Source organism: Rhinoderma darwinii, chromosome 11, assembly GCF_050947455.1.
Source record: "Rhinoderma darwinii isolate aRhiDar2 chromosome 11, aRhiDar2.hap1, whole genome shotgun sequence".
In the NCBI taxonomy this organism is placed as follows: Eukaryota; Metazoa; Chordata; class Amphibia; order Anura; family Rhinodermatidae; genus Rhinoderma; species Rhinoderma darwinii.
The window spans coordinates 6,182,444-6,206,350 of record NC_134697.1 but is presented as its reverse complement, the minus strand read 5'-3'; the positions used below and the strand labels follow the sequence as shown (position 1 = coordinate 6,206,350).

The 23,907-nt window shown below is 43.6% G+C and overlaps 1 protein-coding gene and 1 long non-coding RNA gene across 3 annotated transcripts in view; one reads left to right on the top strand and one right to left on the bottom strand.

Annotated features, from left to right (window-relative positions):
• Nucleotides 1-23,907, bottom strand: part of LOC142663956 (uncharacterized) — a 197,147-nt gene that overhangs the window by 9,531 nt on the left and 163,709 nt on the right. For both annotated transcript variants that reach the window (XR_012851168.1, XR_012851169.1), the window contains exon 3: nt 6,494-6,939. This is a non-coding gene — a long non-coding RNA (uncharacterized LOC142663956). The remainder of the gene's footprint in view (nt 1-6,493; nt 6,940-23,907) is intronic.
• The window catches only part of RBM20 (RNA binding motif protein 20), a 242,329-nt gene that overhangs the window by 81,681 nt on the left and 136,741 nt on the right, over nt 1-23,907 (top strand). The window lies entirely within an intron of this gene.

Below are 23,907 nucleotides of genomic sequence, written 5' to 3'. Positions count from 1 at the left end.
CGTCTCACAGATCTGTAATGTGGCCGTGTGCATGAGGCCAAACACACAGAAGTATTAGGCGCAGTGTATAAAGATTTAGAGATGGTTATATGATATGAATTTCCTCTTTGTAGCATAGATTATTTTCCACGACTCCAGTATTATATAGAAACTGCATTATGTAACTGTCATGGTGGATTAGAGCTCGTCCAGTGGATCCAGGACTAGTAACCACATGGACAGGGGTTATGATGCTGCCGCGACACACAGATTAGATGTAATCCACCTCCATTTTCACGTATGAATTATTATGATTATTTATTATGATCGGGTCGGACGAGATGTTATCTTCCTGCAGTCGGCTGTTCATGTTTCTCATTTGTTAGAGCATTCCTGTATGTTTTTTGTCAGTCTCGCAGCGAGCGTTGGCGCACAAAGTATTCTTCTACTGGACTTTCCGGCACAAGGAACATATTTCCATAAAATTTACGAGCGCAAAAAATCGTTTTTTAACAGTTTGCTGTCCCTGTAGATCCTGACCACAATATCTATCAAGTTGTGCTTTATTGCTTTCTTAGCCTGTAATCCATCTGTTACATTGTATTGAATTTATTGCGAGCCTTCCCACATTAGCTACATAATAAAGACTTCAATTCTGGGGAGAAGACAATCTGACGGGAAAGTATTTATTCTACAGGTAGAAATCAGAGAGTTTCCCAGCTCGGTGACCACATGTAAAGTTATTTCAATAGGGTCCATTATTATTTTTTACTTTTGCTTATATTAGGTGTTTTGTTCCTTATGTTGTATTTTTTTCTTTTTTGTTTGCTTTTTAGTGATTTGAATTAAAATCTACTTAGGGTTTCTTTACAATTGAATATGAAAATATGGATCAAATACAGATGTTTTTTCTTTACAATTTGTTCCGTTTCTGTTTCGCACGTTGCATTCATTTCTGTTCTGTATTTGGATAGGAGTTGTTCCTTTTCTCATCTGTTTTTGTTCCTTTTTTTTTGTTAAAGCATTAACAATTTTTTTTTTGCTTTTTTTTATAATGTTGCTGAATTATGGATGTACAAAAATGGAACATGCGATTTTAAAAAGCAACCATTTGATTTTCATTGGCTGAAAACATTATCAATATGGATCCGATGGAACATGCAGAGTATTAAAACAACTGCCATACACAATAAAAAAACAAATGGGACTAAAACCATTTAAATATATGGGCACCATTTTTTCAAATAAAAAATGGAATACAGATCTGATATACGGAAGTGTGGATAAGCCCTCAGTCCTAGGATGGATTTATGTCTACTTACAAATACTTTATGTCATTGAATAACTGTCAATTTCTTAATATCAAGTTATTATTGGGATCATTCCTTTTACAAGGCAGCGTATTCTGATGTCAAATTGTCCAGAGCTTTCCTACCACCTTTCAGCAGACACGGGTTTTATGGATCAGTCATAGTTACCAGCAACACTAGTACTGCCCTGCAAAACGTATTATCGGAATGCACCCATTTGTATAGAAAGTTGTTGTTGTGTGTGTGTGTGTGTGTGTGTGTATTTATATATGTAATGTATGCACATATTGGTAAGTTGCAATTTACGCAACTCCCTAATAAATAAATTCTGGTTCTCATAAGGTGAACATATACTGTGAAGATCCATTTTGGCACAAAACATAATGGACTCTAATTATAGTCTTTTCAAGATTTTTAACTTAAATCTTCAGTAAAAGGAAACTTCATTGAACTCAATATATAAATACAGCTGGATGAAGTCTGATGAGGATTTATTTGAATAATTGTAAGGCTATGTTCACACATCGCGATTTATTGCAGATTTTTTGTAAGTGTGCAGTCACATGCGGCAGATTTTGTTGCAACATTTTTCTGGTACTGAAAATCACTTCCTTTCACCTGAATAGAACTTGCAGAAATCCATGCACGTGCTGCAGAAATAACCACATTCAGATGAATGGAATTGATATGCAATTGCAGAAATTCTGCAACCAAATCTGCAGCGTTTAAAACTACCGGTAAGCTACGTTCATATGTTCACACATTGAGGATTCAGATTTTTTTTAGCCAAAGCCAAAAGTGGTTTTAAAAGAAATGGGAAATATAATGGATGAACTCATACGTCTCCTTCCTCCTGGATCCACTTCTGGCTTTAGCTCGCAAATCTGCAACAAATCACGATGTGTGAACATAGCCTAAGGCCTTATTCACACGGACATGTCAGTTTTGCGCGTGCAAAGAACGCTGCGTTTTGCACGTGCAAAATGTCCATGTGGCATCAGCATATGGTGCGTGGCTGTGTTTTTTGCGCAGCCGGCATCATTATGACACTCTGGTTTTATGTTTACAAACAGAAAACCACGTGGTGCTTTTCTGTTTTCTTTTCATTCATTTATTTTCCTACTGTATCGCGCATCACCCGGAAGTGCTTCCGCGTGCCGAGCGTGATTTGCACGCACCCTTTGACTTTAATGGGGGCGTGCTGCGCGAAACACGGCCAAATATAGGACATGTTGTGAGTTTTACGCAGTGCACATACGCTGCGTGAAATTCACTGACAGTGTGAACGGCCCCATTCATTAACATAGGTCCGTGCGACGCGCGTGAAATTCCCGCGCGTAGCTACGGACGTTACAACATGTTCGTGTGAATAAGGCCTAAGGGTGTATTCACATGGTACGGTTTTGCTGTGTTTTTTACCAGTTGGCTGAAAACAACTGCATTCAGATGAATGGAAATGATGTTCAGTTGCAGAAAAACAAACAAAATCTGTGACTGCTCCCTGAGCCAAAGCCACAAGTGAATCCAGGAGGAAGGAGAAGTAAAAGTTTCCTTTTGAAATTACTTCAGGCTCTGGCTAAAAAATCTGCATCAAAATCTGTGATAAATTGCGATGTGTGACCAGAGCCTTAGGGTGCATTCACACGGTGCAGTTATGCTTCATTTTTTCATGGCACAGCCAAAAACTGCACTTAAAAATGCATGTGTTTTTATTGCAATTTGCAGCGGTTGTTGTGCTAACTGCAAAACTGCAGAAAATTGCCATAAAAACACAAGCGTTTTTGCCATGTTTTCAGCCATCTGGTAAAAACCACAGCAAAACCGTACAATGTGAATACACCCTAAGGCTATGTTCACACATCGTGATTTGTTGCAGATTTTGATGCAGATTTGCGAGCCAAAGCCAGAAGTGGATCCAGGAGGAAGGAGAAGTACGAGTTCATCCATTATATTTCCCATTCCTTTTAAAACCACCTCTGGCTTTGGCTCAAAAATCTGCATCCTCGATGTGTGAACATATGAACATAGCTTAAGGGCAAAGCCCCACGTGGCGGAATTGCTCTTGAATTCCGCTGCGGACACTCCGCAGCGTTAATCCGCAGCGGAGCCGTTTCTCCATTGCCTTCCACTTCTTTTTAGCAGTGTTCGTTTAGACGAGGCTGAAAATTCAGCTGCGGAGCATAGGCTGCGGTTCGGAATTTGGTGTCTGCAGCATACAATGGATGTTGCGGAGCAGTGGCGGACTGGTTGTGGACTCATTGCGGAATTTCTCCATTGACTTCAATGGAGATTCTAAATTCCGCAATGAAGTCCGCAGCTGTCATGCACATGTTATGTGTGCTGCGGATGCGTCTTGCTTTTTTGACATGACATTTCTTCATTCTGGCTGGACCTATGTATTTCTAGTTCTACAGCCAGACTGAGGAAGTCAATGGGGCTCCCGTAATGACGGGAGCGTTGCTAGGAGACGTCAGTAAATAGTCACTGTCCAGGGTGCTGAAAGAGTTAAGCGATCGGCAGTAACTGTTTCTGCACCCTGGACAGTGACTACCGATCCCAATATACAGCAACCTGTCAAAAAAATAGAAGTTCATACTTACCGAGAACTCCCTGCTTCTGTCTCCAGTCCGGCTTCCCAGGATGACGTTTCAGTCTAAGTGACGGCTGCAGCCAATCACAGGCTGCAGCGGTCACATGGACTGCCGCGTCATCCAGGGAGGTCGGGCTGGATGCCGAAAGAGGGACGCGTCACCAAGACAACGGCCGGTAAGTATGAAATTCGTTTACTTTCACTAGGGAAAGTGCTGTCCCTTCTCTCTATCCTGCACTGATAGAGAGAAGGGAAGCACTTTTACCGCAGTCCGCAGCAGCTAGTTCGCATCAATTTACTGCACATTTTGGGCAGATCCGCCGCAGAATCTGCAACGCAGATTCTGTGCGGCATTGATGCGGACAGCTGCGGAGGAAAACCGCCACGTGGGGCCATGCCCTAACGGTAGCTTCAAACGCGAGGCGGATTTTGTTACAGATTTTCTGCAGTTCCATTTACCTGAATGTGGTTATTTCTGCAAGTTCCATTCAGATAAATGGAAGTGATTTTCAGTCATAGAAATTTCTGCAACAAAATCTGCTGCGTGTCACTGCACCCTACAGACTGCTGCAAATAACGTGTTTTATTACTTTAATGGCATTTATTATAAATCCCGCTAATTTTTAGTCATTCAGAGTTCAGTCTCATAAAGGCAAAGTCTCAGATGCCTCCACATACTAGAGGTGATACAGATCTGGGGCAGCTCGACTTCTCTTCTATTAATCCTCTGGTAGGAGGGTAAATATTCAAGTGGGATTTACAGACAGTGAGGGAGGAAACTTGACATTCACTGAAATGTGTCTAATGGGAATAGCCTGAGCTCAGTGACATAACTTACTAAGTAACAAAGACTACAAACGTGGGCTCAAAAATGTGCGATGAGGCAAAGTCTGCAGAACGACAGAAGGTGTGATAACTGGAGCAGTTGATTGATGGAAAATGCTGGATTTGGCTGCCGAGTGACAGAGACAAAGTGATTGTGGCCGCAGAGTGATGGCGAGAAATAGAGCCGGTTATTGCTGCCGAATGACAGGGGACATAACAAGAGCAAAGTGATGGGGAGAAACTGGACTACCGAAGCTGTGGAATGTCAGGGGGCAAAAGAACTGCAGCTGTGGAGTAACAGGAGGCAGACCCTGTATCTGCACAGTTCAGTTACCCATACATATTAGATACGTATAGAACGCTTCTACGGGAAAATACCTTGGTAATACGGCATGCAAACCATCATGCCACAATATTATTTCTTACAAAAACTTCTGTGTGCTTCCTAATAAATCTGGAGGCACATGGAGGTAGAGTATGGGGCCATAGGAGTCTATAGGCACTGTAGTAAAGAATAGTAGAACAAGGATCCATAATATGACATGTGCACGGATCCTAGGGCAAAAGATATAGTAAGCTGGCCATAAAACAATGCAGATAAATGACAGTATAGAGTTACTTTTGCATTCATTTATAATGTTATATATATATATTATTCTAAGAGATCTCTGTACAAGTTGTGGCATCTGATAATAGGGAAACAATGGGAATGGGGTCTTTTACACCAGTTACGTTTACATTTCTGCAGCTCTGTGATCTTATTATCGGATCAATCCCAGAGAGTGGTTCACACGACAGGTGTACATGAGGCGATCGCTGTTGATGGAGAACCTGCAGTTCAAGCATATACGCTGCATATATATGTGATATTAACTTTGCTATATAGCAGAATGGAATAATCAGAGCTCGTGGTGACACTAAGAATCAGGCAGTGGTCCGTGGTCCAGCAGTTTTTTGAAATACGGGAACTGAACGCCTCCAAACATCTGGCCATTTATTTAAATGGGAAAAACGGCGTTGAAAACAACGCCCCGTAAAAAAGAAGCACATGTCACTTCTCTTGAAGCCCCTTCTGGAGCCGTTTTTCATTGGGTCAATAGAAAAACAGCTCCAAAAACAGCCGTAAAAAATGCTTGATGCATAAAAAACGGCTGTAAATCAGAGGCTGTTTTCCCTTCAAACCGGTCCGTATTTTACAGCTGTTTTTTGTTAAGCGTGTGAACATACCCTCACACTTACCTGGAGGAGAAGGCCTCACACTTACCTGGAGGAGAAGGCCTCGCACTTACCTGGAGGAGAAGGCCTCGCACTTACCTGGAGGAGAAGGCCTCGCACTTACCTGGAGGAGAAGGCCTCACACTTACCTGGAGGAGAAGGCCTCACACGTACCTGGAGGAGAAGGCCTCACACTTACCTGGAGGAGAAGGCCTCACACTTACCTGGAGGAGAAGGCCTCACACTTACCTGGAGGAGAAGGCCTCACACGTACCTGGAGGAGAAGGCCTCACACTTACCTGGAGGAGAAGGCCTCACACTTACCTGGAGGAGAAGGCCTCGCACTTACCTGGAGGAGAAGGCCTCACACTTACCTGGAGGAGAAGGCCTCACACTTACCTGGAGGAGAAGGCCTCACACTTACCTGGAGGAGAAGGCCTCACACTTACCTGGAGGAGAAGGCCTCACACGTACCTGGAGGAGAAGGCCTCACACTTACCTGGAGGAGAAGGCCTCACACTTACCTGGAGGAGAAGGCCTCACACGTACCTGGAGGAGAAGGCCTCACACTTACCTGGAGGAGAAGGCTTGATTCTTGAGGATCAGTCATGGCAGGAGTTTGTCTATTGAGATGCAGATTATACCAGAGCAGATTTCCTTATGACTCTTGAGAGCTTTTTCAAAGTGAAAAGTCCGGGATAAAGACCCCAATTTGTGGAGCTGATATTAGATGAACAAGCGTGACAGTTTTTTTTCTTTTTCTTTTTACAATAAAATTTCGTTTTTTCATGGAAATAGAAAATTGAGCGGCCACCCTGTTGTTTTTATTGCGCTTGAAATTGCTGCAATTTTTCCATCTTTATAATAATCAGCTGCAGCGAGGTGAACAATGCTCCGAGGAGGAACAGCTTCTTCACAGTCTATGGAAATGCCATCCTTGGTCAGTGCAGTGTTTTGAGATTTTACGACTAATAAGAAGATCGTGCTGAAGAGCGCATTTGCTTCATTTTCATGGTTGAGCTGTTAATAAAAAGAAGAATTTGGCTGTAAATAAAAACCACAGTACAGATCAGTAAATGACGCAACCGTATAAATGTCAGGGAAGCATTTCATGTAGTGTATTCTTTGTATGGTGTTAGGCCCCATGCACACGACCGTAGAGTTCATCCAGAATTACGGACCCATTCACCTCTATTGCCCACGGACACCTTCCCGTATATTTACAGGAAGGTGTCCCTGCCGTAGAGAGGCTCCACAAAAGATAGGACATGTCCCATTTTTTGCTTTTTACGCACCGTGCTGCCATACTTTATATGCGGGTGGCTGTCCGCGCCCGTCAGTGCTCGTAATCAAGGACAGTGATTACGGGCACGGTCGTGTGCATGGGGCCTTAGATTCATGAATTATTCCTATACATATTACCAATACAACAAAAGATCAACATTCCCACACAGTCCTTAGTACAACCAGGCTACCACCACTCACAGTGACGGATCTTGGTAACAAATCAGGTCAGTGCCATGGATAAACCCCTAGCTGTTCACACTTCCATCTGCAGGAATGTACTGATTCCACATGAAACTTTATGTTTCATTAGTTATATAATTTCCCTGAAAAATTGAGAGAGCATGAAACACATGGCGTTGATTCGTTTTGGGCTCAAGATGGTATCTGTCTTTGGCAAAGTAACTTCTGGCATCCTGCTTGTCTCCCTTCTGCTAAACAAGTTTGGGGGTTGCAGATGGAGACAAGAATTTCATATTCAATATTGTATTTTTATGTTGATGTAAGAATAATTCATAGTATCAATAGTAATGATCTGCTTTATTACAGGAAGCCATGGTATAAATCAATGACTACAAGTCTTGACGCCCTAGGATTCGTCCATGTCTTATTGAGTAACTACAATGAATCACAGTGGATTTTAATCGGCCTTTTCACTTTTTTTTTAATGTAATTATTAGGGCTCATGCACACTTCTGTGAAATTCTTCAGTGTGCTGTCCGTCTTTTTAATGCACCCATTTATTTCTATGGGGCCATGCACACATCCGTTTTTTTTGCGGATCCGTGTGTCCGTTTTGCTAATTATAGAACAGGTCCTTTTCTTGTCCGTTTTTGCGGATCAGTCTCAGCGGATTCATTAGTCCGTTAAAAATACGGAGCGCACACGGAAGCCATCTGCAGATTTGCAGATCCGTATTTTGCGGCCGTATTAAAGGTCACGGATGTGTAGATGAGCCCTAACACTAAATAATTGAATTCAGAACTCCTGAGCTCCTTTAAGGCAGTATGTAATAGAGGCACATTTGTAAGAGAAGAATATGACATTTTTTTGTATCCATCCGCTGACTGGTAATGTTCAATAATCTTGACATGTACTTGTTTGGAGAGTTCTTTTGTCCTCAAAAAGGGAATTTATCAACAGATTTGAACCACTTTCATGGCATAAAAAAAAGTTGCACATTTTGCCGCACGCCTGTTTTGCACAAAAATTGGTGTCTTTTTTGTTTACTTATAAGACACTCTTGCCACTTTTAAAAAAAAGTTTGTGGGACTAAGCAGAAGGGGTAGGACCATCCCGGCCCGACAGAGTTACTATCATTTATGCCAGATATTGGCGCCAGTCTTAGTAAATCTGCGCCATAGTTTCATGTCTGCCGCGACATGGACGGATCAGCACAAGCACCATAAATGCACACAAGAAATTATCTCCATTTGCACAAGGGAGAGCAGAAAACCTGGACCGCACATCCACTTGCTATACTTGATCAATTGCGGTTCAGCAAAATTTTAAAAAAGGTATGAACATGAGGTTCTTAGTTTACATTTTGATCAAACTGTATGAGGTCACTTGCCACTTCACGGCGACCTCTTTTAAGTGGGTCCCTACTCTATCAAGTGTAGTATCACATGGCAACCAGTGCCACTGCAACACAGCACCCGTAGAGGGAGCAACCCAGGAGACCAACAGCACCCATGCTGCCAGTCTAAGGCCCCACGACCGTAAAATCGTCCGCAATTACCAACCCATTCACTTCTATTGTCCACGGACACCTTCCCGTATATTTACGGGAAGGTGTCTATGTCGTACAAGCCTTCCGCAAAACATAGGACATGTCTTTTCTTTTGCTTTTTACGGACCGTGCTACCATACTTTATAATGGGAGCACGGCCCGTAAATGCAGACGACTGTCCGCAGCCGGCCTTGCCGTAATTACAGACCGTGATTACGGGCACGGTCGTGTGCATGGGGCCTATGCCACCTTGGCTCTGGGCCACGTCCCCCCCAGATACAGCACCACAGCAGCAAAAATCACCACACAACACCACAAAAAAGTGAACAGGTGGAAAAAGCTCACCTTTCCTTGTAGTCTCAGGGGCCAACTGAGAAGAAATAGGTCGAAACCCTTAGGGTATGTTCACACACACTAATTCGAGCGTTTTTGACCCGAATTATGTCTGAAAATAGCGCCTTAATAGCGCTGACAAACATCTGCCCATTGAAAGCAATGGGCAGACGTTTGTCTGTTCACACGAGGCGTATATTTACGCGCCGCTGTCAAATGACGGCACGTAAATAGACGCCCGCGTCAAAGAAGTGACCTGTCACTTCTTTGGCCGTAATTGGAGCCGTTATTCATTGACTCCAATGAATAGCAGCGCCAATTACGTCCGTAATGGACGCGGCGTTCAAGCGCCTGCACATGCCGGTACGGCTGAAATTACAGGGATGTTTTCAGGCTGAAACATCCCCGTAATTTCAGCCGTTACGGACGCCCTCGTGTGAATATAGCCTCATGCAGTCTCCTGCTATTTATAAACACTCATCTCCATATGAATGATTATGTGACACCTAAAATCGATTGGCTGTTTAAGTGAAAATTTAGTTGTGTCCTAGGGGAAAGGGGGATGGATAGTTCTGCATTTAATTATTTTCACTTTGACACCATGGGATTTTATTTCTGCTGATCAATAATTTGGTTCTAGGGTGTTTATGTGTAATATGATTGACTATTTCTGATATTAATAGGTTTTATCGAGGAGTAAACAGGGGTGGCCTAATGTACCTAAAGACTCGGGGGGGGGGGGGGGGGGTTCTGTGGATCCATTTGTCAGACGAGACCACATTATCGGTTCCGTGCCAAAAATGTGAAAGTCTACTCCTAAGGTTTAATGACTCTTCATTGACAAGGACAAGGGACACACAGTTCTTGCTCAGCGTAAAAGAAACTTTGAGAGATAAATAACACTAATTGTAAATCACTCACATGGACATAATGAACAACAACTGCTCCGAACCCCTGCGGTCCTTGGAGGTAAAAAATAGGGAAAATATTTAAGTCATTTGTAGGTTTTGGATTTCACGGCCATTTTTTTAAAAACTCATAATGAAGTTGGTGCTTGGGATCATCTCTTCAGCTTTACTTAGGGCATGGGAAGAAAGCCGGTGATATGAGCAGCTGGTTCATGTCCATGGAAACGTACTTCAAGGTGACTTTACTTTTCACGCGTGTCATACGCATCTATATTACTCTATGGGGCAGTGCAGACAGTCCGTGATTTTTACGCTGCGTAAAACTCACGACATGTTCTATATTTCAGCGTTTTTTGCGCATCACGCACACATTGAAGTAAATGGTTGCGTGAAAACCATGCAGGTCGCACGGAAGCACTTCCGTGCGAACTGCGTGATTCGCGCAACAGCTGTCAAACTCTGAATGTAAACAGAAAAGCACCACGTGCTTTTCTCTTTACAAACATCCAAACGGAGTGTCATAATGATGGCGGCTGCGCGAAAATCTCACAGCCGCGCATCATACGCTGATGACACACGCAGCTGTTAAGTGAATTTTGCGCACGCAAAACGCCGAGGTTTTTGCGTCCGCAAAACGCACACACTCGTGTAAATCAGGCCTTAGTCTCAGAGCAACTAGTCCAGGTGGACCAAATAACACCAAGTTCCGTGGGTGCCATGCAGGGGGCAGCAGGTTCTTGTAAGGCTCTGTTCATACCAGCGTCATGGCTTTTGTTCATAATGGAGCTGTGAAAGCTATGACGGATCTGTTTTTGAACAGATCCCAACAAATCCTGATGGACCTCATGGATTTATAATGGGGTCCATCAGATTTCCATCAGGGTTCTGGTATTTTGGATGGCACTATTCTTGCTATCAAACAATTTCTATTTTTATTTTTAAATGGAAGCGGGGGCTCCTTAACCCCTTAATGACCAAGCTATTTTTTACGTTTTTTAATCGTCGCATTCCAAGAGCTATAACGTTTTTATTTTTGCGTCGACACCGCTGTATAAGGTCTTGTTTTTTGCGGGACAAGTTGTATTTTTTAATAGCACCATTTTTAGGTACATATTATTTATTGATTAACTTTTCTTAACTTTTTTTTGGGGGGGAATAGAAAAAAAGCAAATTGCGCCACTCTTTTTTGCGTCCTAAATCTACGCGGTTTACCGTGTGGTATAAATAACACAATAACTTTATTCAGCGGGTTGTTACGATTGCAACGATACCAAATTTGTATAGATTTTGTATGTTTTACTACTTTTACACAGGAAAAACGCTTTTTTTTCAAAATTATTTGTTTTTGTGTCTCCATATTTGAAGAGCCGTAACGTTTTTATTTTTTCGCCGATGCGGTTGTATGAGGGCTTTTTTTTTGCGGGAAGACTTGTAGTTTTTATTGGTACCATTTTTGAGTAGATGCGACTTTTTGATGACTTTTTGGGGGGATTCACACGAGCGTGTATTCGGTCCGTGCGGGCCGCGTGGTTTTCACGCGGCACGCATGGACCAATACAAGTCTATGGGGCAGTACAGACAGTCCGTGCTTTTTGCGCAGCGTTTGTCTGCTGCGCAAAAAGCGCGACAGGTTCAATAACTCTGCGTATTTCGCGCATCACGCACCCATTGAAGTCAATGGGTGCGTGAAAATCACGCGCACCACACGGAAGCACTTCCGAGGGACGAGCGTGATTCGCGCAACAGCAGTGAAAAGGATGAATGAAAACCGAAAAGCACCACGTGCTTTTCTGTTTCCAAGCATCCAAACGGAGTGTCTTTGCGAGGAGCGAACCCCGACAACCGAGGCAAACTTCACCGGGTTCGGCCAAACTCGTTTTGGCCGAACCCGGCAAAAAAATTTCCGGTCCGCGACGTCGGGAGAGATTCACTGTCCATGGTGCTGAAAGAGTTAAACTGTTTCAGCACCTTAGACAGTGACGGGCGTTGACAAGCCTCATCTCTATGATGCCGGCTGCGCGAAAATCACGCAGCCGCGCATCAGACACGCATGACACACGCAGCTGTCAAATGGTTTTTGCGCTCGCAAAACGCTGCGTTGTTTGCGCGCGCAAAAACGCAACGTTCGTGTGAATCTCCCCTTTATCACATTTTTTTTAAGTCAGGATTCACAGAAAACAGCAATTTTTCCATAGTTTTTTATTAATTTTTTTACGACATTCACTGTGTGGGTTAAATAATGTAATAGCTTTATAGTCGGGGTCGTTACGGACGCGGCGATACCAAATATGTGTAACTTTTTAACTTTATTTTGTTTTTTTTAATAGTAAAGCAGTTTGTAAGGGGAAAAGCTGGGTTTTTCATTTTTTTTCTAATTAACTTAGAAATTAGCATTAGCTGTGCTGGGGGAGAGCATTCTAGCTGGGGTGGCGGAGTATTTAAACTAGGGCTGAGGAGGGAGGTCAATGTAGAAAAAAAAGGGGTAGCCAGGTTAGAGAGGGGTCAGACTATATTGGTGGGGGGAGAAACAGAATGTGGGGAGAGGACTAGACAACAAGATAAGGAGATCCTTTCGTTACAAAACATCAGTGTAAATAAAAAGGACCGATTAATGTCAAATCACATTTCTGATAATAAAAGTGAAAAACTGACAGGCAAGTTAAAGTGTATGTTCACAAATGCCAGAAGTCTAGCAAGCAAAATGGGGGAGCTGGAGGCCTTGATACTGGAAGAAAATATAGATATAGTTATCATGCCTCCGGCATGATCTAGCAGGCATTCACTCCAGGCAGACTTGGGGGCCTTTATTAGACCCCCGGCTGCCATTAGAGACACAGACACTCGGCGATCGTATCGCCGGGTGTCGGTGGGATGAGAGGGAGCTCCCTCCCTCTCTCCAAAACCACTCAGATGCGGTGCTCGCTATTGAGCACCGCATCTGAGGGGTTAAACGTGTGAGATCGATACTAATATTGATCTCACACGGCAGAGCAGGGACGCCCCAGCCCTCAGCTACCTCTAGCAGCTGAGAGCAGGGAGATTTGACAGCTCCCTGCTCTGTTTACTTATTCCGATGCCGCGACGTAAAAAGTCTATGGCATCGGAATAAGGCCCGTTAGTGACCGACGTAGAAATACGATGGGCCGGTCACTAACGGGTTAAACAACTGGCATAAAAACTTTGATAAATCTGCCCTATTGCATTTTTTTGTGGCTTTATTTTACAGCCATTTCCAGTAAGCGGGCCTATACCGTAGCTTCATATGTCTCTAATGCAGACATTAAGGCATTCTCCCACGGATGTACAGCTCTTCTCTCCCCAGAAGTAGAATAGCTCCGTACAGACCATTCAAAGGACCACTGAGCCGTCTTGCCTTTGTGTCAGTCTTTACTCTAGTTCTTGTATTCTATTCATGAAGCAGAAAGCTCAGGATGAACAGTCTTATGAGTCCCCTTACATAGAGCATAGTAAACTAACACATGGGATTATCCCAGCAATGTTCTTTTCCATACTAATCCTTAGAACTGGATTTCTCCTCTTTTATGTCTCAATAATTGTTTTCCGGGGCTCATTCTGCTGCTGCGCTTGTTGAGGGATTATTTTCATTCATTTCTTTTAGTGACGGTTCAATAGCCGGGTGAGCCGAATATGAGCAACTGTTTCTCTGCCCGCTTTACATATCAAAGTTATTTTTATTTCTTGGACACATCTTCAAACAAATGATGTCATTACTAAACCATCGCTGAGGCTTTTTTGGACGTGAATGAAAGTTACATTGCGGAAACAAATGATCATTTCTTGTCAGGATAAAGCAGGCCGGGCCGGATATAACACATACGTTATTAATATGTATTATCATTCTTAGGGCCGGTTCACATCAGCGTTGGCTTTTCGTTCAGGGGTTCCGTCGGAGGTTTCCGTCAGGTGAAGCCCCCAACGGAAAGTCAAACAGAAACCTTAGCTTCCGTGTGCATCACCATTGATATCAATAGTGATGGAAACATTGCTAATTATTTCCGTCTGTAACCATTCCGGCAGGTTTCCGTTTTTTCGACTGAATAAATAGCGCAGTCGACTTTCCGTTGAGGGGTTCCATGACGGAAACCTCCAACAGAACCCCTCAATGGAAAGCCAACGCTGATGTGAATTGGCCCTTAGTATAAGGCTGGGTTCACACGTGGCGGAATTTCACTTGAATTCCGCTGCGGACACTCCGCAGCGTTAATCCACAGCGGAGCCGTTTCTCCATTGACTTCCACTTCTATTTAGAAGTGTTCGTTTAGACGAGGCGTAAAATTCCGCTGCGGAGCATAGGCTGCGGAGCGGAATTTGGTGTCCGCAGCATGCTCTGTCTGTTGCGGAGCAGTGGCGGACTGGTTGCGGACTCATGGCAGAATTTCTCCATTGACTTCAATGGAGATTCTAAATTCCGCAATGAAGTCCGCAGCTGTCATGCACATGTTATGTGTGCTGCGGATGCGTCTTGCTTTTTTACCATGACATTTCTTCATTCTGGCTGGACCTATGTATTTCTAGGTCTACAGCCAGACTGAGGAAGTCAATGGGGCTCTCGTAATGACGGGAGCGTTGCTAGGAGACGTCAGTAAATAGTCACTGTCCAGGGTGCTGAAAGAGTTAAGTGATCGGCAGTAACTGTTTCTGCACCCGGGACAGTGACTTCCGATCACAATATACAGCAACCAGTCCAAAAAATATAAGTTCATACTTACCGAGAACTCCCTGCTTCTGTCTCCAGTCCGGCTTCCCAGGATGACGTTTCAGTCTAAGTGACGTCTGCAGCGGTCACATGGACTGGCGCGTCATCCAGGGAGGTCGGGCTGGATGCCGAAAGAGGGGCGCGTCACCAAGACAACGGCCGGTAAGTATGAAATTTGTTTACTTTCACTAGGGAAAGTGCTGGCCCTTCTCTCTATCCTGCACTGATAGGGAGAAGGGAAGCACTTTTCCTGCAGTCCGCAGCAGCTAGTCCGCATCAATATACTGCACATTTTGGGCAGATCCGCCGCAGAATCTGCAACGCAGATGCTGTGCGGCATTGATGCGGACAGTTGTGGAGGAAATCCGCCACGTGGGGGCATGCCCTAAATAATTTCTGGAGCATGTACTGGGACCTTAAAAAACGGATAATTACCATCGAAATAATCTTTGCAAACTCTTCCGAATTAAAAAAGCATTAACTTTTATTTTTTTTATGGACGCGGGAAAAAAAGATCTACATTTTTACGGGCTGTCCAGGAATTTACAGACGATTGGCTACCCTGGCCATACACACAAGATAATTGTCGGCAGATCCTGCTAATTTAGGATGGTCTTACACGGCCCGATGTGGGTTGTGTAAACAAGCGCCGATCAACGCGACAGCTGGTTGATCGGCGCTAGTTTGCTCCTTTCACAAGGAGCTATGTATGGGGGACGATCGTTCGTCCCCATACGTTTATATCATATCGGCAGCGCGTCTCCCTGTTTACACACCAAGATGTGCTGCCAAAAACAATAATGGTTTCGGTGTTTAAAACTATGCAATCAGCCGATGAATGAGCCGCAATTATCGGGTACGAGCGTTCTGTGGACGCTCATTTGCCAGAGAACAGTCCCGTGTAAAAGGGCCTTTAGATAGGACCCCCCCAACGAGCGTCTTGTGTGTATGGTCAGCGGGTCTGTAGATAAGGTTGGCGGGAGGCGCACGCTCTGTGAGGATTTCTCATAGTGGATCTTCATTTATTAATAAGGTGTGCCGCTTGGGGCACGTGAGCTCATCCCCCAAATACTGACTTTGGCATGGGGTTTTGGATTTCCAAACTCTTTCATACTTCATATATAAGTGGGCAGCATGGTGGCTCAGTGGTTTGCACTGTTAGGGTTTGTTCACACGCGGTGACCAAAAATGTATGAAAATACGGAGCTGTTTTAAGGCGAAAACAGCTCCTGATTTTCAGGCCTTTTTAACAACTCGCGTTTTTCACGGCCGTTTTTGGAGCTGTTTTTCAATGGAGTCAATGAAAAACGCCTCCAAAAACGTCTCAAGAAGTGTCCTGCGCTTATTTTGACGAGCCGCCATGTTACGCGCCGTATTTTGACAGCGACACGTAAAATGACACCTCGTGGGAACAGAACACCGTAAGACCCATTGCAGGCAATGGGCAGATGTTTGTAGGCGTAATGGAGCTGTTTTTTCAGGCGTAATTCGAGGCGTAAAACGTCAGAATTACGTCTGACAATAGTCCGTGTGAACATACCCTGGCCTTGCAGTACTGGTGTCCTGGGTCCAAACTCTTGTATGTTTTCCGTGTTCCTTGACTTCCTCCCACACTCCAATAATATACTGACAGGTTCGTTGTCTTCCTATGAATCGGGCCCTAGTGTATATGTGAGATAGGGAGATTAGATTGTGAGCCCCATTATGGACGCACTGGAAATGACAGTGTAATATCTATGTATATATGTTTTTAATTAAATGCCATAATATCTATATTTACAAAAAAAAAATCACTCCCGATGCTTACACCACATGGTTTGTGTGAAATAACAGACGGCTGCAAACCATGGCCGGATTAACACTACGAAGGCCGAGTTGAGATTGGAAGCTATTGCCCCCCCCCCCCCCCCCTCTTAGATCGGCCATAAATTATATTTTCAAGAAAAGGTGTGGAACATGATCTTGGCGACCTCTCAGTGTCCGGATAGTCTCTAGTGGTGGGAAATACGGTATATTACAGTGACCATGTGTTCCTTTATTATAATTAGTTATAATTTGAATATTTATTTATATGTAATGTCTTAAAAAACTTTATGAAAAAAATTTTGTTTTTCGATGTAAGTGAATGGAACATCCGCTCAATAACTGGATTATTCTAACCATGAGAATGCAAACATGTGGAATATGATCTTTTTTCTGGTAAGATAACAGGAAAACGGTTTCTTTTCATTTTAACCCCTTAGTGACCAGCCTATTTTAGGCCTTAATGACCAAGCTACTTTTTACGTTTTTCCATCGTGTCATTCAAAGAGCTCTAACTTTTTTATTTTTGCGTCGACACAGCTGTATGAGGTCTTGTTTTTTGTGAGACAAGTTGTAATTTTTAATAGCACCATTTTGGGGTACGAAGAATTTATTGATTAACATTTAGTAACTTTTTTGGGGGGGGGGAATAGAAAAAAAACAGAAATTTCGCCACACTTTTTTGAATATTAAATTGACGCCGTTAACCGTGTGGTATAAATAACACCTTTTTTGTATGTTTTGCTACTTTTACACAGTAAAAACATTTTTGATTCAAAATTATTTGTTTTTGTGTCTCTATATTTGTAGAGCTATAACTTTTTTATTTTTCCTCTGATGCGGCTGTATGAGGGATGTATTTTTTTTTGTGGGACGACTTGTAGTTTTTATTGGTACCATTTTGGAGTAGATGCGACTTTTTGATCACTTTAGGGCGGGTTCACACATGGCGGAATTCCACTTAAATTCCGCTGCGGACACTCCGCAGCGTTAATCCGCAGCGGAGCCGTTTCTCCATTGACTTTCACTTTAAATTAGCAGTGTTCGTTTACACGATGCGTACAATTCCGCTGCGGAGCATAGGCTGCGGAGCGGAATTTGGTGTCCGCAGCATGCTCTGTCTGTTGCGGAGCAGTGGCGGACTCATGGCGGAATTTCTCCATTGACTTCAATGGAGATTCAAAGTTCCGCAATGAAGTCCGCAGCTGTCATGCACATGTCATGTGTGCTGCGGATACGTCTTGCTTTTTTAACTTGACATTTCTTCATTCTGGCTGGACCTATGTATTTCTAGGTCTACAGCCAGACTGAGGAAGTCAATGGGGCTCCCGTAATGACGGGAGCGTTGCTAGGAGACGTCTGTAAATAGTCACTGTCCAGGGTGCTGAAAGAGTTAAGCGATCGGCAGTAACTGTTTCTGCACCCGGGACAGTGACTACCGATCCCAATATACAGCAACCTGTAAAAAAACATATAAGTTCATACTTACCGAGAACTCCCTGCTTCTGTCTCCAGTCCGGCCTCCCAGGATGACGTTTCAGTGTAAGTGACGGCTGCAGCCAATCACAGGCAAAGCACAGGCTGCAGCGGTCACATGGACTGGCGCGTCATCCAGGGAGGTCGGGCTGGATGCCGAAAGAGGGACGCGTCACCAAGACAACGGCCGGTAAGTATGAAAATCGTTTCCTTTCACTAGGGAAAGTGCTGTCCCTTCTCTCTATCCTGCACTGATAGGGAGAAGGGAAGCACTTTTCCCGCAGTCTGCAGCAGCTAGTCCGCATCAATGTACTGCACATTTTGTGCAGATCCGCTGCAGAATCTGCAACGCAGATTCTGTGCGGCATCGATGCGGACAGTTGCGGAGGAATTCCGCCATGTGTGGTCATGCCCTTATATGACACTTTTTTTAAGGCAGGATTCAAAGAAAGCAATTTTTGCATTGTTTTTTATTTTTTACGACATTCACCGTGCGGGTTAAATATTGTAATAACTTTATAGTTGGGGTCGTTATGGACGCGGCGATACCAAATATGTGTAACTTTTTTACTTTATTTAGTTTTTTTTTAATAATAGAGCATTTTGTAAGGGGAAAAAGTGGGTTTTTCATTTTGTTTTCACTTTTTGTAATCTGCAGCCTAATACAGTACCAGCCTAGTCAATGAGATTCCAGGAAATCTCATGTACACGCTGTGGAAAATCGCACCAAAACCCGCAGCATGAAAACACGCTGAAAAACCCATAAAACTGCACCATTAGATGCGTTTTTTACCGGCGAATTCCCTGCTTATTGCTGTTGTTTTGGTGCGTTTTTTTCCATTACAAAATACGCAATGTGTGCATGTAGCCTAAGGCCTTGTTCACACAGTGCAGATTTGTTGCAGATTTTGCATTCATTTTTTTAAGCCAAAAACAAAATTGGATCCAGGAGAGGAGACCTGTAAGGCCTTCCTTTATATATTTCTTCTGTTTAGGTTCCGTTTCTGATTTTGGCTTAAAAAAATTATGCAAAATCTGTCGCAAATCTGCAGCAAATCTGCACTGTGTAAACAAGGGCTAAATGTAAGTGGGAATGTCTCTATTCACTAACATCTTAAAAATGCAACACAAAGTATATTAGAAAGTTGAAGTACTTTTCATTAAACAAAAATGAAGTTTCATCTATATAACAGGAGAGTTTGTTGAAAGAAAATAGCAAAGGTCAAATAGTCCGCAGCCGGCTCTGTCGTTTGGCAAGTAAAAATATGAATTCCAATAGAACAGATGCAGATTGATGAAAAATTTGCATTTTGCCATCTTTTTAAGCCATTGAAATCAATGAGATTTGTGAATGCCCGTGTCTATTTTCTCCCTTAGAACTGATTGCATAATATGTCCCACTGATTTACAGACACGATGTTTGCCTGGGTAGTGCAGCGAATAAATATGTTACAGAACAAACTAGTGTGTGTTCCAGACAACTGCCCGATGCAAGAAGCATTCTCCTCTGTTGCACGTTACTGTTGGGCCCCACTTTGCAGCTGCTTGTCATTGCTCCAGGCGGAGATCTTTAAATATACCCCAATAAATGTGTAGTTTATAGCCGGGTGGCGTGTGCATACTCTGTACACCATGCAGGCTAATAAACCTCTAGGGATCCTGTGAAGGGTGAAAGATTGACAGACACAGCTTGGTCCTAATGACAGATGTAAAAGTGCTGTGTCTGCAGGCTGCCACTCCCCTGCATAGGTCTGTACTGAGACCGTGCCAATCACAAGAAGTGCCCCCTCTATAGGAAGTTTAAAGACTTGGCACCCAGCCTAGCAGCGAACGGTCTGCCAAAATACGATAGTAACTTGTGCGTTGTCCATAATCTGCAGCGACATGACAGAATGCCTAAAAGAATAAACCAACGGGCGAGATGCCATGATAACAGCAGCGTGTTCACACACGGCAGATTTGTTGCAGAAATCTTTTCCATACAAATAAGAGGTTGTTTTTGCAGCTTGTTCAGGGATTTTTAAAATCACCAACAAGACGTATGGGAACAGTCGCAGGATTTTCTGCAACAAATGTTATGTGTAAAGTATACGTTTAATAAAAGCACCTTTATATATTACTGGCACAAGCAGCAGTACGGGGCTCGGAACATGTGCTGGACTTATTAATGATTGGCGCCATATTTCTCACCGCAGAATTGGGGTGCAGCCAGGCAGTTACAGTCTTGCAGCATATGTATGATAATATATATGTATTTGTTACTGCAATTATACAAAAATATATCATGATCTACAACTCTAACCTGTTACATTCAACTGCTTACAATAAGGCCTCATTTACACGAACGTGATATACGTCCGTGCGACGCGCATGCTTTTCACGCGGGTCACACTGACCTATACAAGTCTATGGGGGCATGCAGACAGTCCGTGAGTTTTGCTCAGCGTGAGTGCGCTGAAAAAAACTCACGACATGTTCTAAATTTCTGCGTATTTCGCGCATCACGCACCCATTGAAGTCAATGGGAGCGTGAAAACCACGCAGGTCGCACGGAAGCACTTCCGTGCGAACTGCGTGATTCGCGCAAGAGCTGTCAAACTGAATGTAAACAGAAAAGCACCACGTGCTTTTCTGTTTACAAACATCCAAACGGAGTGTCTTAGAGATGAGCGAACCGAACTTCACCGGGTACGGCCGAACTCGTTTTGACGCGACGTCAGGAGACAGTCACTGTCCACGGTGCTGAAAGAGTTAAACTGGTTCAGCACCCTGGACAGTGACTTCCGATCACAATATACATGAACGTGTAAAAAGAAAAAGAAGTTCTGACTTACCGATAACTCCCGGCTTCTTCCTCCAGTCTGACCTCCCGAGATGACAATTCAGTCCAAGTGACAGCTGCAGCCAATCACAGGCCAAGCACAGGCTGCAGCCAATCACAGGCTGCAGTGGTCACATGGACAACAGCGTCATCCAGGGAGGTGGGGCCGGATGTCAAGAGAGGGACGCGTCACCAAGGCAACGGCCGGGACTGGAGGAAGCAGGAAGTTCTTGGTAAGTATGAACGTCTTTTTTTTATTCACAGGTTGGTGTATATTGTGATCGGAATTCACTGTCGAGGGTGCTGAAAGAGTTACTGCCGATCAGTTAACTCTTTCAGCACCCTGGACAATGACTGACGTCGACTAGCCTCATCTCTATGATGGCGGCTGCGCGAAAATCACGCAGCTGCGCATCATTCACTGATGACACACAGAGCTGTCAAGTGACTTTTGCGCACGCAAAACGCTGCGTTTTTTTGCGTGCGCAAAATGCACACGCTCGTGTAAATGAGGCCTAAATTCCATGTCCATTTATCTCTGTGCGCAAACTTTAAATAAAAGAATAAGGGCCTGTTCACATCAACGTGCGGGTTCCGTTCATGGATTCCATTCAACCTCTCCGTCAGAGGAACCAATAAACGGAAAGCCGAACGAAAACGATCACTTCCGTTGGCATTACCATTGATTTCAATGGTAATGTTTCAGTTTGTTTCCATTTGCTTCTGTTCCGTAAAGTTTAATTTTTTTTCACGGAAACAATAGCGCAGTGGACAGCACTATTGTTTCCATGAAAAAATCTTAAACTTTACAGAACGGAAACTGAAACCAAATGAAGCGGAAGCGTTACCATTAAAATCAATGGTAATACAAATGGAAGCGATCGTTTCCGTTCGGCTTTCAGTTCATTGGTTCCTCTGCTGGAAAGACTGAACGGAACCGATGAACGGAACCCGAACGCTGATGTGAACAGGCCCTTAATGAAGTATTAATCCCTAAAGATAACTAAAGATAAAGTAACAAAAAAAAATAAAATAACATGTTCACGGCTTGCCACAGGTGCCCGTATTAGGCAGCACTTGTTCAATAAAAAAAATACACATTGATTACATTACAAAGAATTATTAAAATAACAATGTGGTAGAATAATGCAATGAAACCAGATATGTAATGGACTCTGTTCACACCGGGTTATAATACGATATAAGTTTGGCGTATACATCTACTTTATGCAGCTACCTTACAGTTGCATAAGTCGCCCATGGACTCCTCACATTATATGGTTTTATTGTGTGACCCGTTTTTATTGAAAAACATAGTCCCCTTCAATACTGTAACAAAAAAGGTATACAGGACGCACACTGCCTGAATGTATACGTCTGCTTTCTTATACTCTATGGATACATTTGGCGTATACACTGGTATAATTTCCCAGCATATATACCAAATGTAATGTTTAAATGCGGTGTGACCATAGATCAGCAAAACACCACATGCACCATATTCTGCTGGGGAGGAGAGCAAAGGTTCTCAAACTCCCCCGATATTGCATTGCAATCCACCGCCATCACACAGTGCGAGAATCACGACGGATTGCTGTGCAAGGTTGTGAAATATTGTTGCTAGTGTTACTTTATGGAGAGGTGCATGAGATGACATGTCTGCATACTGTTCCAAATCCAAAATCGTAGGGGACATTAATAGGGGAATAGATAAAATCACTTTTTTTCTAGAAGTATACGGCACGTGACGGGGCATCAAACAGGTCCTTCGCAATGAATTAGAATATAATCAAAAAGTTAATTTATTTCAGTAATTCAATTCAAATAGTGTCTCTCATATATTCTGTTATTCATTACACGCAGAGGGATCTATTTCCAGCTTTGTTTTCTTTTAATGTTGATGATTATGGGAACAGTTAATGAAAACCCCAAATTTAGTCTCTCAGAAAATTAGAATATGAAATAAGCCCAATTTCAAAAGTGATTTTTAATACCGAAATGTTGTCCTACTGAAAAGTATGTCCAGTATCTGCCCTCAATACCTCAATGCGACTTGGCATGGGGGAGATCAGCCTGTGGCACTGCTGAGGTGTTATCAATGCGGCGCGGCATGGAGGTCATCAGCCTGTGGCACTGCTGAGGTGTTATCAATGCAGCGTGGCATGGAGGTGATCAGCCTGTGGCACTGCTGAGGTGGTATCAATGCGGCGTGGCATGGAGGTGATCAGCCAGTGGCACTGCTGAGGTGTTATGGAAGCCCAGGTTGCTTTGATATCGGTCTTCAGCTCGTCTGCATTGTTGGGTCTGGGGTCTCATCTTCCTCTTGACAATACCCTATAGATTCTCTATGGGGTTTAGGTCAGGTGAGTTTGCTGGCCAGTCAGGCGCAGTGATACTGTGGTTATTACACCAGGCGTTGGTACTTTTGGCAGTGTGGGCAGGTGCCAAGTCCTGCTAGAAAATGAAATCTGCATCTCCATAAAGCTCGTCAGCAGAGGGAAGCATGAAGTGCCGGGAAGTGTCCTGCTAGACGCTGCGCTGACTCTGGACTTGATATAACACAGTGGACCAACAAAGCAGAGTACATGGCCACCAAATTATCACTGACTGTGGAAACTTCACACTGGAGCGCAGGACACTTGGATTGATGTCTCTCCACTCTTCCTCCAGACTCTGGGACCGAGATTTCCAAATGAAATGCAAAATTTACTTTCATCTGAAAACAGGACTGTGGACACTGAGCAGCAGACCCGTCCTTTTTCTCCTTAGCCCAGGTTAGACGCTTCTGACGTTGTCTCTGGGTCATGAGTGGCTTGACACAAGGAATGCAACAGTTTTCTCCCATGTCCTGGATACGTCTGTGTGTGGTGACTCTTGAAGCACTGACTCCAGCCGCAGTCCACTACTTGTGAAT